A 19,293-nucleotide genomic window follows, 5' to 3' on the forward strand; every position below is an offset into this window, starting at 1 on the left:
TGCTGCCTTTTAAACAGCTTGGAAAATTCCAGAAAATGATGTCATGGCTTTAGAAGCTTCTATTTGACATAATATGAGTCTTTTGGAGGTGTACCTGTGGATGGATTTCAAGGCCTACTTTCAAACGCTGTGCCTCTGCTTGAGAACATCATGGGAAAATCTAAAGAAATCAGCCAAGACCTCAGAAAAAACAAAAATTTAGACCTCCACAAGTCTGGTTCATCCTTGGGAGCAATTTCCAAATGACTGAAGGTACCACGTTCATCTGTACAAACAATAGTACTCAAGTATAAACACCATGGAACCACGCAGCTGTCATAACGCCCGGGAAGGGGACGCATTCTGTCTCTTAGAGATTAACGTACTTTGGTGCAAAAAGTGCAAATCAATCCCAAAACAACAGCAAAGGTCCTTGTGAAGATGCTGGAGGAAACGGGTTCAAAATTATCTACATCCACAGTAAAATTAGTGCTATATCGACATAAATAGCCCACCCAATCTACCTACCTCATCCCCATACTGTTTTTATTTTATTTACTTTTCTGCTCTTTTGCACACCAGTATCTCTATTTGCACATCATAATCTGCTCATTTATCACTCCAGTGTTAATCTGCTAAATTGTAATTATTCTCTCCTATGGCCTATTTATTGCCTACCTCCTCATGTCTTCTGCACACACTGTATATAGACTTTCTTTTCTCTACTGTGTCATTGACTTGTTTATTGTGTTATTGGCTTGTTTATTGTTTATTCCATGTGTAACTCTGTGTTGTTGTCTGTGTCACACTGCTATGCTTTATCTTGGCCAGGTCTCAGTTGTAAATGAGAACTTGTTCTCAACTGGCCTACCTGGTTAAATAAAGGTGTTCTCAACTAGCCTACCTGGTTAAATAAAGGTGTTCTCAACTAGCCTACCTGGTTAAATAAAGGTGTTCTCAACTAGCCTACCTGGTTAAATAAAGGTGTTCTCAACTAGCCTACCTGGTTAAATAAAAGTGTTCACAACTGGCCTACCTGGTTAAATAAAGGTGTTCTCAACTGGCCTACCTGGTTAAATAAAGGTGTTCTCAACTGGCCTACCTGGTTAAATAAAGGTGTTCTCAACTGGCCTACCTGGTTAAATAAAGGTGTTCTCAACTGGCCTACCTGGTTAAATAAAGGTGTTCTCAACTGGCCTACCTGGTTAAATAAAGGCGTTCTCAACTAGCCTACCTGGTTAAATAAAGGTGTTCTCAACTGGCCTACCTGGTTAAATAAAGGTGAAATATTGTTTTATTTGTTTTAAATAGCCTGAAAGGCCGCTCAGCAAGGCAGGAGCCACTGCTCCAAAACCGCCATGAAAAAGCCAGACTACGGTTTGCAACTGCACATGGGGATAAAGATCGTACTTTTTGGAGAAATGTCCTATGGTCTGATGAAAAAAAAATAGAACTGTTTGGCCATAATCACCATTGTTATGTTTGGATGACAAAGTGGGAGGCTTGCAGGCCGAAGAACACCATCCCAACCTTGAAGCACGGGGGTGGCAGCATCATGTTGTGGAGGTGTTTTGCTGCAGGAGGGACTGGTGCACTTCACAAAATAGATGGCATCATGAAGTAGGAAAAGGATGTGGATATATTGAAGCAACATCTCAAGACATCAGTCAGGAAGTTAAAGCTTGTCGCAAATGGGTCTTCCAAATGGACAATGACACCAAGCATACTTCCAAAGATGTGGGAAAATGGCTTAAGGACAACAAAGTCAAGGTATTGGAGTGGCCATCACAAAGCCCTGACCTCAATCTTATAGATCATTTGTTGGCAGAACTGAAAAAGCGTGTGAGAGCAAGGAGGCCTACAAACCTGACTCAGTTACAGCTCTGTCAGGAGGAACAGGCCCAAATTCACCCAACTTATTGTGGGAAGCTTGTGGAAGGCTCCCCAAAACGTTTGACCAAAGTTAAACAATTTAAAGGCAATGCTACCAAATACTAATTGAAAATATGGAAACTTCTGACCCACTGGGAATGTGATGAAAGAAATAAAAACTGAAATAAATAATTCTCTCTACTATTAATCTGACATTTCACGTTCTTAAAATAAAGTGGTGATCCTAACTGACCTAAGACATTGATATTTTACTAGGATTACATGTCAGGAATTGTGAAAGACTGGGTTTAAATCAAATTTGGCTGAGTCGTATGTAAACTTCCGACTTCAACTATACATATGTCTCCGCCTTATTGTCGATGGTAGTGTGGTGAATAGGCAGTGCCTCAGGTGGCTGAGGTTTTTGATGATCTTCTGGATTTTCTGTGGCACCAGGTGGTGTAGATGTCCTGGAAGACACCACCCTCTGGAGAGCCCTGCGGTTGTGGACGGTGCCATACCAGGTGGTGATAAATCCCGACAGGATGCTCTCGATGGTGCATCTGTATTCATTCGTGAGGGTGTTAGAGGGCAAGCCCCCAAAACAATGTAACCGGCTGAAGTTGAAGAGGCGGTGTTTCTCCTTCTTTACCACACTGTCTGTGTGGCTTGACCATTTCAGGTTGTCTACACGCCGAGGGGAACTTTTCACCCTCTCTGCCGCCCTGTCGAAGTGGATGAGGGCCTGCTCCTTCTTCTGTCTCCTGAAGTCCACGATCAGCTCCTTCTTTTTGTTGACGTTGAGGGAGAGGTTATTTTCCGGGCACCACTCCACCAGGGCCCTCACCTCCTTCCTGTAGGCTGTCTCATCACTGTTGATAATCAGGCCTACCATTGTTGTGTCATTGGAAAACTTGAGTTGGAGGCGTGCGTGGCCACGCAGTCATGGGTGAACAGGGAGTACAGAAGGGGGCTGAGCACACTCCCTTGTGGGGCCCCCGTGACGAGGGTCAGCGTGGCTGAGGTGTTGTTACCTACCTTCACCACCATACCGTGGTTCACGCTTTCAGTTAGTGTGAATGCTGGCATCTATCCAGGGTTTTTGGGGATGGAGAAGTTCTAATCGTCACAGCAGAAACAGTTTCCCCTGCGTCCCCATGCTATGTTAGCTGCTAATGTTAGCATGTACCTACATCCCCATGCTATGTTAGCTGCCAATGTTAGCATGTACCTTCGTCACCGTGCTATGTTAGCTGCCAATGTTAGCGTGTACCTGCGTCCCCGTGCTATGTTAGCTGCTAATGTTAGCATGTACCTGCGTCCCCGTGCTATGTTAGCTGCTAATGTTAGCGTATACCTGCGTCCCCGTGCTATGTTAGCTGCTAATGTTAGCATATACCTGCGTCCCCATGCTATGTTAGCTGCTAATGTTAGCGTGTACCTGCGTCCCCGTGCTATGTTAGCTGCCAATGTTAGCGTGTACCTGCGTCCCCGTGCTATGTTAGCTGCTAATGTTAGCGTATACCTGCGTCCCCGTGCTATGTTAGCTGCTAATGTTAGCATGTACCTGCGTGGCACTAATTGAACACTTGTATCTTCCACAGCGGCACCAGGAGACCGGGAGTCCAATGTCTCTAACACGCTGTTGCCCATGGCTCCTTTCCAGCTGCGACAGCGTGCGTCGTCCTACGAGGCAGACCCGTGTTTAACAGCAGCCACACACAGCAGACACATCAGGCCCCCGGCCCACGCCACCTGAAACTTTAATGCAGACACCGAGAGACACGAGGAGAGACACGGGAGGAGGAGAGGGGCGGGAGGAGAAGAGACACGGGAGGAGGAGAGGGGCGGGAGGAGAAGAGCGGAGAAGAGGAGCAGTGACAGATGTGTACAGGGAATAGTTCCAGAGACAGTAATCCACACAACCCAAGGGTGTGTTGTCATAGCCAAGGGTGTGTTGTAATAGCCAAGGGTGTGTTGTCATAGTGGAGGGTGTATTGTAATAGCCGAGGGTGTATTGTCATAGCTGAGGGTGTGTTGTAATAGCAGAGGGTGTGTTGTAATAGCCGAGGGTGTGTTGTAATAACCAAGGGTGTGTTGTCATAGCCGAAGGTGTATTGTAATAGCCGAGGGTGTATTGTAATAGCAGAGGGTGTGTTGTAATAGCAGAGGGTGTGTTGTAATAACCAAGGGTGTGTTGTAATAGCAGAGGGTGTGTTGTAATAGCAGAGGGTGTGTTGTAATAACCAAGGGTGCGTTGTAATAGTGGAGGGTGTATTGTAATAGCCGAGGGTGTGTTGTAATAACCAAGGGTGTGTTATAATAGCCGAGGGTGTGTTGTAATAGCCGAGGGTGTGTTGTAATAGCAGAGGGTGTATTGTAATAGCAGAGGGTGTGTTGTAATAGCCGAGGGTGTGTTGTAATAACCGAGGGTGTGTTGTAATAACCAAGGGTGTGCTGTAATAGCCGAGGGTGTGTTGTAATAGCAGAGGGTGTGTTGTAATAACCGAGGGTGTGTTGTAATAGCAGAGGGTGTGTTGTAATAGCCGAGGGTGTGTTGTAATAGCAGAGGGTGTGTTGTCATAGCCGAGGGTCTGTCCTCTGGAACACACAGGGATGATGAGCACTCGTTGAGCGATAGTACGCATTATGACAAGTTTGGTTGGTTGGTACACTCAGTTCCCCTGTAAACACCCCCCCCCCACCCACCAGCTCCCTCCCTCCATTCCTCCTTCCATCTCTCGCTCCATACGCTTCTGTGTGCACTCAATAATTTACTGTGTGAAGACCAGTGTCAGCTCTCAGACTGCTGTCTGGGAGGCATGGTTAAAATAGCTCCCAATGCCACAGCCACACACACAGACAGACGCACACACACACACACACACACACACACACACACACACACACACACACACACACACACACACACACACACACACACACACACACACACACACACACACACACACACACACACACACACACACAAGCCAATGCTTGTTTTTCACCATATGCTATGTGTTGTTTGCACTTCCTGTTTTTCCCAACAACCTCATTAGTCTTCATTCGCTGAGTTCAGTACATATGCATTTGTCTTCCAGAGGTGGGCAGGAACTCACAGTAATCTAAATTAAAACCCACCTTGCAACCTGAGTAATCCTCTAATCACTTCATTTGAATAAATTGTAATCACCGTAACTATAATTAGATTCATTAGTCTAATTTCGCAAAGAGGTAGAATCACTACCATATACAATCTACTTCAGCTTGTTCCCAAAAACAATAACTGATCCCCATCGCTCTCCCACACATATAAAGTGTGTGTGTGTGTTTGTGTTTGTGTGTGTGTGTGTGTGTGTGTGTGTGTGTGTGTGTGTGTGTGTGTGTGTGTGTGTGTGTGTGTGTGTGTGTGTGTGTGTGTGTGTGTGTGTGTGTGTGTGTGTGTGTGTGTGTGTGTGTGTGTGTTCGTGTGTTGCTGTCATACTGTAGCCAAGGGCTCTCCAACCCTGGTACAGGAACGTAACCTACAGGAGGGTCTCTCTCCAGGAACAGGGTTGGAGTTAAAACCTACAGGAGGGTCTCTCTCCAGGAACAGGGTTGGAGTTAAAACCTACAGGAGGGTCTCTCTCCAGGAATAGGGTTGGAGTTAAAACCTACAGGAGGGTCTCTCTCCAGGAACAGGGTTGGAGTTAAAACCTACAGGAGGGTCTCTCTCCAGGAACAGGGTTGGAGTTAAAACCTACAGGAGGGTCTCTCTCCAGGAACAGGGTTGGAGAGCCCTGATGTAGCTGCTCTGTTAGGTATCACAACTGAGGGGTAAATGAACCCTACAGTACATTTGCTGAACAGTAGAGAGTGTGACAGCTAGAGAAAGACCCCCCCTCTCTCTCTCTCTCTTTCTGCCCCCCCTCTCTCTCTCTCTCTTTCTGCCCCCCTCTCTCTCTCTCTTTCTGCCCCCTCTCTCTCTCTCTTTCTGCCCCCCCTCTCTCTCTCTCTTCTTTCTTTCTTTCGCTCTCTCTTGGTATCTTTCCCGCTCTCAGCTAGAAAACTACCACCCCTCTCTCTCTCTCTTTCTGCCCCCCTCTCTCTCTCTATATAATAATAATAATCTCTTTCTTTAGCTCTCTCTCGCTCTCTCTTTCTGCCCCCCTCTCTTTCTCTCTCTTTCTTTAGCTCTCTCTCGGTCTCTTTCTCTCCCTCGCTCTCTCTCTCTCAGCTAGAAACCTACCCCCCTCTCGCTCTCTCTTTCTTTCTCTCTCTCCCAGCTAGAAAACTACCCCCCCCCCCTCTCTCTCTCTCTCTTTCTTTAGCTCTCTCTCGCTCTCTCTTTCTGCCCCCCCTCTCTCTTTTCTCTCTCTTTCTTTAGCTCTCTCTCGGTCTCTTTCTCTCCCTCGCTCTCTCTCTCTCAGCTAGAAAACTACCCCCCCCCCTCTCGCTCTCTCTTTCTCTCTCTCTCAGCTAGAAAACTAACCCCCCCCTCTCTCACTCTCTCTACCCGAGAGTCAGCTGGCCCTCTCCCAAACCCCCTGCCCTCTTTTGTGCGCGCACACACACACACACACACACACACACACTGGACTGAGAGCGATGCCAGCTTTGCAGAGGTGGCACAATATATACAGTATATTACAATGACTTATAATGGACCAAAGTAATGAAATCAATGTGGGCGATAATATGTGTGTGTGTGTGTGTGTATTAGCGACAAATCGTCATCTTATATCTGAATAAAACTGTGTTTTTCTGTTGTTGTTTTTCTGTTGTTGTTTTTCTGTTGTTGTTTTTCTGTTGTTGCTTTTCTGTTGTTGCTTTTGTGTGTAATAAATGTACGTCATTATTAAAATAAAATAAATGATAATAAAACACTGATGTAAATACAGTCTGTGTATTTCCATGTTTTTCTGTGTATTTCCATGTTTTTCTGTGTATATCTGTGTGTTTCCATGTTTTTCTGTGTATTTCCATGTTTTTCTGTGTATATCTATGTGTTTCCATGTTTTTCTGTGTATTTCCATGTTTTTCTGTGTATATCTGTGTGTTTCCATGTTTTTCTGTGTATTTCCATGTTTTCTGTGTATTTCCATGTTTTTCTGTGTATTTCCATGTTTTCTGTGTGTTTCCATGTTTTTCTGTGTATATCTATGTGTTTCCATGTTTTTCTGTGTATTTCCATGTTTTTCTGTGTATATCTGTGTGTTTCCATGTATTTCTGTGTATTTCCATGTTTTCTGTGTATTTCCATGTTTTTCTGTGTATTTCCATGTTTATCTGTGTATTTCCATGTTTTTCTGTGTATTTCCATGTTTTTCTGAGTATGTTGATCTGTGTATTTCCATGTTTATCTGTGTATTTCCATGTTATTCTGTGTATTTCCATGTTTTTCTGTGTATGTTGATCTGTGTATTTCCATGTTTTTCTGTGTATTTCCATGTTATTCTGTGTATTTCCATGTTTTTCTGTGTATGTTGATCTGTGTATTTCCATGTTTTTCTGTGTATTTCCATGTTTTTCTGTGTATGTTGATCTGTGTATTTCCATGTTCCAGAGGAGGGGAGAGCAGAGGAGGGGGTGGGAGAGGAGGGGGGAGCGGAAGGGAGGGGAGAGCAGAGTAGGGGGTGGGAAAGGAGGGGAGAGGGGAAGGGAAGAGCAGAGGAGGGGAGGGGAGGGGAGGGGAGGGGAGGGAGGGAGGGGAGGGAGGGGAGAGCAGAGGGTGGGAGAGGAGGGGGAGGGGAGAGCAGAGGAGGGAGTGGGAGAGGAGGGGGAGGGGAAGTGAGGGGAGAGCAGAGGAGGGGAGGGGCGAGGAGGGGAAGGGAGGGGGAGGAGGGGGAAGGGAAGGGAGAGCAGAGGAGGGGAGGGGAGAGGAGGGGGAGGGAGGGGAGAGCAGAGGGTGGGAGAGGAGGGGGAGGGGAAGGGAGGGAGAACAGAGGGGGGAGGGGCGAGGAGGGGAAGGGAGGGGAGAGCAGAGGAGGGGGTGGGAGAGGAGGGGGAGGGGAGAGCAGAGGGGGAGGTAGGGGAGAGCAGAGGCGGGGATGGGAGAGGAGGGGGAGGGGAAGGGAGAGCAGAGGAGGGGGAGGGAGTGGGAGAGGAGGGGGTGGGAGAAGGGAGGGGAGAGCAGATGAGGGGGTGGGAGAGGAGGGGGAGGGGACGGGAGGGGAGAGCAGAGGAGGGGGTGGGAGAGGAGGGGGAGGGGAAGGGAGGGGAGAGCAGCGGAGGGGGAGGGGAAGGGGAAGGGAGGGGAGAGCAGATGAGTGGGTGGGAGAGGAGGGGGAGGGGAAGGGAGGGGAGAGCAGAGGAGGGGAGGGAAGAGAGGGGAGAGCAGAGGAGAAGGTGGGAGAGGAGGGGGAGGGGAAGGGAGGGGAGAGCAGAGGAGAAGGTGGGAGAGGAGGGGAGGGGAAGGGAGGGGAGAGCAGAGGAGAAGGTGGGAGAGGAGGGGGAGGGGAAGGGAGGGGAGAGCAGAGGAGAAGGTGGGAGAGGAGGGGGAAGGGAAGGGAGGGAGAGCAGAGGAGAAGGTGGGAGAGGAGGGGGAGGGGAAGGGAGGGGAGAGCAGAGGAGAAGGTGGGAGAGGAGGGGAGGGGAAGGGAGGGAAGAGCAGAGGAGAAGGTGGGAGAGGAGGGGGAGGGGAAGGGAGGGGAGAGCAGAGGAGAAGGTGGGAGAGGAGGGGGAGGGGGAGGGGAAGGGAGGGGAGAGCAGAGGAGAAGGTGGGAGAGGAGGGGGAGGGAGGGGAGAGGAGGGGGGACGGGAAGGGAGGGGAGAGCAGAGGAGGGGAGAGCATGGGAGGGTGAGGGGAAGGGAGGGGAGGGGAGAGGAGGGTGTGGGGAGAGGAGGGGGAGGGGAGGGGAAGGGAAGAGAGGGGGAGAGCAGAGGAGGAGAGGAGGGGGAGGGAGTGGGAGAGGAGGGGGACGGGAAGGGAGGGGAGAGCAGAGGAGGGAGAGCAGAGGAGGGGGAGGGGAAGGGAGGGGAGGGGAGAGGAGGGTGTGGGGAGAGGAGGGGGAGAGGAGGGGAAGGGAAGAGAGGGGGAGAGCAGAGGAGGGGAGGAGAGGGAAGAGGAGGGGGAGGGAGTGGGAGAGGAGGGGGAGGGGGAGGGAGGGGAGAGCAGAGGAGAGGGTGGGAGAGGAGGGGGAGGGGAAGGGAGGGGAGGGGAGAGCAGATGAGGGGAAGGGAGAGGAGGGGAGGGGAAGGGAGAGGAGAGCCATCGGAGGGGAGGGGAGAGGAGAGAGAGGGGAAGGGAGAGGAGAGAGAGGGAAGGGAGAGGAGGGGGAGGGGAAGGGAGAGGAGGGGGATGGGAAGGGAGGGGAGAGCAGAGGAGGGGAGGGGAAGGGAGAGGAGGGGGAAGGGAGGGGAGGGGAGAGCAGAGGAGGGGCTGGGAGAGGAGGGGGAGGGGAAGAGAGGGGAGAGCAGAGGAGGGGAGGGGAAGGGAGAGGAGGGGGAGGGGAGGGGAGAGCAGAGCAGAGGAGGGGAGGGGAGGGGGGGGGGGGGGAGGGGAGGGGAGGGGAGGGGAGAGCAGAGGAGGGGTTGGGAGGGGAGGGGAGGGGAGGGGGAGAAGAGGAGGTGGTGGGAGAGGAGGGTGAGAGCAGAGGAGGAGGGGAGAGGGGGAGGGGGAGGGGAGAAGGGGGGAGCTCAGGACAGACGAGGTGCACTGTAGGCCTGGTGCGTGGTGCCGGCACACTGGTGGTACTGGGCTGAGGACACGCACCTCAGGGCGAGTGCGGGGAGGAGGAACAGGGAGAACTGCGGTCTGGCGACGCACAGGAAGGCCGGTGCGGGGGGCTGCCACCTGAGGGCTGGTGCATGGAGATGGCACCGGATAGACCGGACCGAGAAGACGGAGATCTGGAGCACCGAGCCTGCCCAACCTTACCTGGTTGAATGCTCCTAATAGTGTGGCAAGGTGGAATAGCCCGTACTGGGCTGTGCTGGCGAACCGGGGACACCATGCGTAAGGCTGGTGCCATGTACCTCGGCCCGAGGAGACGCACCAGAGACCAGATGCGTAGCGCTTCATGGCACCTGGCTCGACGCCCACTCTAGCCCGGCCGATACGAGGAGCTGGTATGTACCGCACCGGGCTATGCACCCGCACCGGGGACACCGTCGGTACAACACCCTCTCTCTCCACGGTAAGCACGGTCCTTCTGTAGCTCAGTTGGTAGAGCATGGTGCTTGTAACGCCAGGGTAGTGGGTTCGATCCCCGGGACCACCCATACGTATGATGTATGCACACATGACTGTAAGTCGCTTTGGATAAAAGCGTCTGCTAAATGGCATATATTTTTATATATATATATATATATATATATATATATATATATATATATATATATATATATATATATATATATATATATATAGCTGGCGCAGGTCTCCTACCCGACTTTGCCACACTCCCCGTCTGCCCTCCCCCAATACATTTTTGTGGCTGACTCTCGGGCTTCCAGCCGTGCCGCCTCCTCATACCGGCGCCTCTCTGCTTTCTTCGCCTCCAGCTCTGCTTTGGGGCGGCGATATTCCCCTGTGCCCAGGGTCCAGAATCTCCTCCCAAGTCCAGAAGTCCTTTGATTGCTGCTGCTGCCCGTTACCACGCTGCTTGGTCCTTGGTTGGTGGGTTATTCTGTCACGATCGTGGTATGGAGGAGACCAAAGCACAGCGTGGTCAGAATTACATTCTTCTTTATTTAACGGAGAACATGAAGAACCCATAAATAAAAAACACCAAACGAATAAGACGACCGTGACCGCTATATAAACAATGTGCTAACGTGCAACATAACATAGACAATAACCCACCAAATACCCAAAGAAGATGGCTGCCTAAATATGGTTCCCAATCAGAGACAACGATAAACACCTGCCTCTAATTGAGAACCAATCTAGGCAACCATAGACCAGCATAAACACCTAGTTGAAAACAACCCCATAAATCTACAAAAAAAAACCTAGACAGTACAAACACCCTAGAATAAGTCAAAAACACATATATCACCCATGTCACACCCTGACCTAACCAAAATAATAAAGAAAACCAAGAATACTACGGTCAGGGCATGACACTTCTCTTGCACAGAGATGCAGTGGCTTTAGAACCGCTGCGCCACTCGGGAACATTTTACAATGTCCATCTCAGTCTCCGGACATAAACCCCCATTTAAAACACTGTGGTTTGAATTGAAAAGGTTCACAAGAACAGATGAAGGATATCAAAGATCTGGAAAGATTCTGTACGGGGTGTTCTAGAATGTGTTCTAGAATCTAAGAAAACATTCTAGAATAAAAGCTCAGTGTCATTATCCCCAGTATTTTGTATTAATTATTATGATAGTATTTTTTTGCTCATTTTTTGTCAAGGGTGCCAATAATTATGGACCTGACTGCCATTTCGGAAAAGTACGTTGACACAAAAAGATGCCACTTGTAAGAAATCACCCAACTCAACATGTTTTTTTTCAGGAGAGCCTAAAGATACTAGAGAATGAATATAGGATGGCGTGTGCTAATGTAAACTCTGCCTCTTTTCTCTCACAGAAAAAAAACACAATATTTGCCCTTTAGCTAGCGTCCACGGGATCGGATAAACCGTATTTACACTGTTCTCAAGACTCCCTATGTTATCTGTCCCTCTGTCTGTCTGGAGCTCAAGAGCTCTTGTACTCACACTGTCTGCCTGTTGCTGAGATGAAAAATAACAATGAGTCTCTCTCTCTCTCTCTTTCTTTCTCTCTCCTTCCCGGCCTGGCGGCTAAGTTTTCTCCATTCGTCACTCTTGGCATCTTTATACACTGTTGAAGGCTGAAAATGTCAAAAGTTGCTTGAAAAGTTACTTCCCGTGCCAGACCGTGCCGGACCGCCATCAATTTGATACCTCGTAGACAGGAAACAAGCGGAGCGACAAGGTTCAGTCGTTTTGTTGTTGTCGTCGTCCCCCCCCCCCCTCCACACCCCCACAACCTCTCTCGTTTGAGGGATTTAATTTATGATAGTTGCCATAGTAACCATCTCCTTCATTTGTTGTTGCGGGGTTTATCCCTCCCCTGAAGCAAGTCCTTTAACAGTAGGATTCATTTATAACTCTATATTTTCTGCTTGTTAAAGGAAGTGTGTGTGTGTGTGTGTGTGTGTGTGTGTGTGTGTGTGTGTGTGTGTGTGTGTGTGTGTGTGTGTGTGTGTGTGTGTGTGTGTGTGTGTGTGTGTGTGTGTGTGTGTGTGTGTGCGTGCGCGTGCGCGTGTGCGTGTGTGTGTGTGTGTCTCACCCAATACGGCACAGAGGGTTTATGTCTTAACTAGCTAGTCTAAACACTGCATCCATCAGCATGTCATTTCAGCACCTTTAAGTGATAGCTTCAAATTTCCTTTACATAAATGAAACTCAGGAGGATGAAGAATGGACTTCTATTAGCCCGGGGGAAATGGTGTCACGAGTGAAGGGACTCTGGTTTGCATCAAAGCATACATTAGCCTGATAGCTTTAGCAAGCGAGGTAGCCAACTAGAGTCGCTGAGTCCCTCCAAGCTCAATAAATACATAAGAAGAATACATAAGAATTAAAGAGAAGATTAATAGTGGAATCTTGAAAAGATTCGTACGAATAGTTAGTGCAGTGTTTCTACATATGTATAGGAAGTGTTACCACAACTTAATATAAACATTTTAAAGAAACTTATTATAAAGTGTTACCACAACTTAATATAAAATGTGAAATAATTATTTATGTTGTTTTACCTTTATTTAACTAGGCAAGTCAGTTAAGAACAAATTCTTATTTTCAATGACGGCCTAGGAACAGTGGGTTAACTGCCTGTTCAGAACGACAGATTTGTACCTTGTCAGCTCAGGGATTCAATCTTGCAACTTTTCCGTTACTGGACCAACGCTCTAACCACTAGGCTACCTGCTGGTTACTGGCCCAACGCTCTAACCACTAGGCTACCTGCTGGTTACTAGACCCAACGCTCTAACCACTAGGCTACCTGCTGGTTACTAGTCCAACGCTCTAACCACTAGACTCTAACCACTAGGCTACCTGCTGGTTACTAGTCCAACACTCTAACCACTAGGCTACCTGCTGGTTACTAGTCCAACGCTCTAACCACTAGGCTACCTGCTGGTTACTAGACCCAACACTCTAACCACTAGGCTACCTGCTGGTTACTAGACCCAACGCTCTAACCACTAGGCTACCTGCTGGTTACTAGACCCAACGCTCTAACCACTAGGCTACCTGCTGGTTACTAGACCCAACGCTCTAACCACTAGGCTACCTGCTGGTTACTAGACCCAACGCTCTAACCACTAGGCTACCTGCTGGTTACTAGTCCAACGCTCTAACCACTAGACTCTAACCACTAGGCTACCTGCTGGTTACTAGTCCAACACTCTAACCACTAGGCTACCTGCTGGTTACTAGTCCAACGCTCTAACCACTAGGCTACCTGCTGGTTACTAGACCCAACACTCTAACCACTAGGCTACCTGCTGGTTACTAGACCCAACACTCTAACCACTAGGCTACCTGCCCCACAACTAATTAGGAACTGTTACCACAACCTAACATAAAGTGTTAAGACAACTTAATATACAACGTCGTAACGTCGTTCGTTCGTCTGTTGTAAGAAGAGAGTCAGACCGAAATGCAGCGTGTAGGTTACTCATGACTTTAATAAAAGTATCGCGGTACATGAAATAACTGATATAAGAAAACAACAAACGAAACGTGAAACTAATTACAGCCTATCTGGTGACTACAACACAGAGACAGGAACAAACACCCAAAAATACAAAGCTAAACTCAGGCTGCCTAAATACGGTTCCCAATCAGAGACAACGATAAGCACCTGACTCCAATTGAGAATCGCCTCAGGCAGCCAAGCCTAACAACACCCCTAATCAGCCGAGATCCCAAATATTACAAACCCCAATACGAAACACAACATATAAACCCATGTCACACCCGGGCTTACCCAAACATATAACAAAAACACAAAATACAATGACCAAGGCGTGACAAGTGTTACCACAACCTAACATAAAGTGTTAAGACAACTTACTATAAAGTGTTACCACAACCTAACATAAAGTGTTACCACAACCTAATATAAAGTGTTAAGACAACTTAATATACAGTGTTACCACAACTTGTAAAAGGTGGAATCAAGCAGTTTTACCATGACGTCATGTTCATCAGAAGTCATGTTGATCAGAAGTCATGTTGATCAGAAGTCATGTTGATCAGAAGTCATGTTCATCAGAAGTCATGTTGATCAGAAGTGCAGTGATCTGTGAGCTGCTCTGACAGCTGGTGCTTAAAGTTAGTGAGGGAGATATGGGTCTCCAAGTTTCAGTGATGTTTGTAGTTCGTTCCAGTCGTTGACAACAGGGAACTGGAAGGAAAGGCGGCCAAAGGAAGAATAGGCTTTGACGGTGACCAGTGAGATATACCTGCTGGAGCGCGTGCTACCGGTGGAAGCTGCAATAGTGACCAGTGAGCTGAGAAAAGGTGGGGCTTTACCTAGCAAAGACTTATAGATGACCTAGAGCCAGTGGGTTTGGCGACGAGTATGAAGCGAGGGCCAGCCAACGAGAGCGTACAGGTCACAGTGGTGGGTGGTATATGGGGCTTTGTGGATGGCACTGTGATAGACTGCATCCAATTTGCGGAGTAGAGTGTTGGAGACTATTTTGTAAATGACATCACCGAAGTCGAGGATCTGTAGGATGGTCAGTTTTACGAGGGTATGTTTGGCAGCATGAGTGAAGGAAGCCGATTCTAGACTTAATTTTGGACACAAAGGGTTATGAAAGACAGTGAATGGTCAGTTTAATAGTCTATACACTACTGAGACAGTATAGTTTAATAGTTTATATGATACTTTATATGATACTGAGACACTATAGTTTAATAGTCTATACACTACTGAGACAGTATAGTTTAATAGTCTATACACTACTGAGACAGTATAGTTTAATAGTCTATACACTACTGAGACAGTATAGTTTAATAGTCTATATGATACTGAGACAGTATAGTTTAATAGTCTATACACTACTGAAACAGTATAGTTTAATAGTCTATATGATACTGAGACACTATAGTTTAATAGTCTATAGGATACTGAGACAGTATAGTGTAATAGTCTATATGATACTGAGACAGTGTTGCAGTGGGAATTGTTCAGTTGCCCATGTGAGTCACTTGAAAAGGCATAGAGTTTGTAGCACCTTTTCCCACCAATCATAGGCGAGTGTGTAGAGTTAGTTATTTCGTCTCTCTCCCAGCTGCCCTGTCTGTCTGTGACTCTGGTGATCAAACACACGGCAGTGAAACCTGTCACAGGTTTAAATTGAAGAACGTCTCTACTGTGTGAGCTCACAAGTACAGTGTACAGTACAAGCAAAGCCCGTGTGGCTACAATGTTTCAGATGTGATTGGTTCATCTTAAATGCTATAGAGAGGCAAGTTTATTTTTTTCTTATTTTTTATTCAAAATGAGATTGGTGTTCATCTTAGACGCAGTGCTTTGAATACGTACTGTCTACGTACCTACAATATGGACATGTGGAGGTAATGTTCAATGAAGGTCATTTATACAGAACATTTATAAACTAATAAACTGATTTATTGTACTTTAAAGGAGGTACACAGGATTTAATATTTTATTTGTTGGCAGATCTCTAAGGTGAAATCAACAGGGTGGATTGTGGGAGCTCCACCACTACACTGCTTATACACTACGTATTCAGAGCCTTGGTTTGTGAAATGTTGTCAAAATGGCCCCCCCAAAAAAGCTGACAAGAAATGTTCTATGGTTGGCCAAGCTACTAGGAGTCTGGTCTTTCTTTAAATATATCACTCTGAGTATCTGTGAACTTAAACTTGCTCAAGTAGAACATCAATTCTTCCAGGATGTTGATTTCCCTCCGCACACGGCTCACTAAAACATTCTGATGGGATGAGATGTATTTTTAATCTGTCAATTATTTACGCTCTTTAGTTAATCCAATTTTATAACAGGGAACAACGGCAGAATATATACATGTATTATTGCCATTCGTGTAGATCGATCATCTGATCAGCGAACACATTTGTTACAGTACTGTAGCTCTCACGATTTCTATATCAGCTGTGTCATGTTTCGTGTAGATCGATCGTCTGATCAGCGAACACATTTGTTACAGTACTGTAGCTCTCACGATTTCTATATCAGCTGTGTCATGTTTCGTGTAGATCGATCGTCTGATCAGCGAACACATTTGTTACAGTACTGTAGCTCTCACGATTTCTATATCAGCTGTGTCATGTTTCGTGTAGATCGATCATCTGATCAGCGAACACATTTGTTACAGTACTGTAGCTCTCACGATTTCTATATCAGCTGTGTCATGTTTCGTGTCGATGCGATAATGACTGATCATCAGCAAATGATAATTCACATAAAACTAGCCCACAACACAACGGATACCTCCGGAAACTGGTACAATTATGAAATGAACGAAGTGTCAGTCCTCGTCTCGGCGTTCACATTATGAAGATTTAATCTACTTATTGGTATCATTTAACAAGCATCATAATGTTGACTCATTAATTATCATAATGTTGACTCATTCATTATAATAATGTTGACTCTAATTATCATAATGTCGACTCTAATTATCATAATGTTGACTCATTCATTACCATAATGTTGACTCATTCATTATAATAATGTTGACTCTAATTATCATAATGCCGACTCTAATTATCATAATGTTGACTCATTCATTATCATAATGTTGACTCTAATTATCATAATGTTGACTCATTCATTATCATAATGTTGACTCATTCATTATAATAATGTTGCCTCTAATTATCATAATGTTGAATCTAATTATCATAATGTTGACTCATTCATGATCATAATGTTGACTCAAATTATCATAATGCTGACTCTAATTATCATAATGTTGACTCATTCATTATCATAATGTCGACTCTAATTATCATAATGTTGATTCTAAGTATCATAATGTTGACTCTAATTATCATAATGTTGACTCGAATTATCATAATGTTGACTCGAATTATCATAATGCTGACTAATTATCATAACGTTGACTCTAATTATCATAATGTTGACTCGAATTGTCATAATGTCGACTCTAATTATCATAATGTTGACTCATTCATTATCATAATGTTGACTCATTAATTATCATAATGTTGACTCATTCATTATAATAATGTTGACTCTAATTATCATAATGCTGGCTCTAATTATCATAATGTTGACTCATTCATTATCATAATGTTGACTCACTAATTATGATAATGTTGACTCATTAATTATGATAATGTTGACTCGTTAATTATCACAATGTTGACTGATTCATTATAATAATGTTGACTCTAATTATCATAATGTCGACTCTAATTATCATAATGTTGACTCATTCATTATCATAATGTTGACTCATTAATTATCATAATGTTGACTCATTAATTATCATAATGTTGACTCATTAATTATCATAATGTTGACTCATTCATTATCATAATGTTGACTCTAATTATCATAATGTCGACTCTAATTATCATAATGTTGACTCATTAATTATCATAATGTTGGCTCTAATTATCATAATGTTGACTCGAATTATCATAATGCTGACTAATTATCATAATGTTGACTCATTCATTATCATAATGTTGACTCACTAATTATGATAATGTTGACTCATTAATTATGATAATGTTGACTCGTTAATTATCACAATGTTGACTCATTCATTATAATAATGTTGACTCTAATTATCATAATGTCGACTCTAATTATCATAATGTTGACTCATTAATTATCATAATGTTGACTCATTAATTATCATAATGTTGACTCATTAATTATCATAATGTTGACTCATTCATTGTAATAATGTTGACTCTAATTATCATAATGCTGGCTCTAATTATCATAATGTTGACTCAATCATTATCATAATGTTGGCTCTAATTATCATGCTGTTGACTCATTAATTATCATAATGTTGACTCATTACTTGTCATAATGTTGACTCATAAATTATCATAATGTTGACTCATTAATTATCATAATGTTGGCTCTAATTATCATAATGTTGACTCATTAATTATCATAATGTTGACTCATTCATTATAATAATGTTGACTCTAATTATCATAATGCTGGCTCTAATTATCATAATGTTGACTCATTAATTATCATAATGTTGACTCATTAATTATCATAATGTTGGCTCTAATTATCATAATGTTGACTCACTAATTATGATAATGTTGACTCATTAATTATGATAATGTTGACTTGTTCATTATCACAATGTTGACTCATTAATTATCATAATGTTGGCTCTAATTATCATAATGTTGGCTCTAATTATCATAATGTTGGCTCTAATTATCATAATGTTGACTCATTAATTATCATAATGTTGGCTCTAATTATCATAATGTTGACTCATTAATTATCATAATGTTGGCTCTAATTATCATAATGTTGACTCATTAATTATCATAATGTTGGCTCTAATTATCATAATGTTGACTCGAATTATCATAATGCTGACTAATTATCATAATGTTGACTCATTCATTATCATAATGTTGACTCACTAATTATGATAATGTTGACTCATTAATTATGATAATGTTGACTCGTTAATTATCACAATGTTGACTCATTCATTATAATAATGTTGACTCTAATTATCATAATGTCGACTCTAATTATCATAATGTTGACTCATTAATTATCATAATGTTGACTCATTAATTATCATAATGTTGACTCATTAATTATCATAATGTTGACTCATTCATTGTAATAATGTTGACTCTAATTATCATAATGCTGGCTCTAATTATCATAATGTTGACTCATTCATTATCATAATGTTGGCTCTAATTATCATGCTGTTGACTCATTAATTATCATAATGTTGACTCATTACTTGTCATAATGTTGACTCATAAATTATCATAATGTTGACTCATTAATTATCATAATGTTGGCTCTAATTATCATAATGTTGACTCATTAATTATCATAATGTTGACTCATTCATTATAATAATGTTGACTCTAATTATCATAATGCTGGCTCTAATTATCATAATGTTGACTCATTAATTATCATAATGTTGACTCATTAATTATCATAATGTTGGCTCTAATTATCATAATGTTGACTCACTAATTATGATAATGTTGACTCATTAATTATGATAATGTTGACTTGTTCATTATCACAATGTTGACTCATTAATTATCATAATGTGGGCTCATTAATTATCATAAGGTTGACTCATTAATTATCATAATGTTGACTCATTAATTATCATAATGTTGGCTCTAATTATCATAATGTTGACTCACTAATTATGATAATGTTGACTCATTAATTATCACAATGTTGACTCATTAATTATCATGATGT

Source organism: Oncorhynchus gorbuscha, linkage group LG04 (assembly GCF_021184085.1).
Source record: "Oncorhynchus gorbuscha isolate QuinsamMale2020 ecotype Even-year linkage group LG04, OgorEven_v1.0, whole genome shotgun sequence".
NCBI lineage: Eukaryota > Metazoa > Chordata > Actinopteri > Salmoniformes > Salmonidae > Oncorhynchus > Oncorhynchus gorbuscha.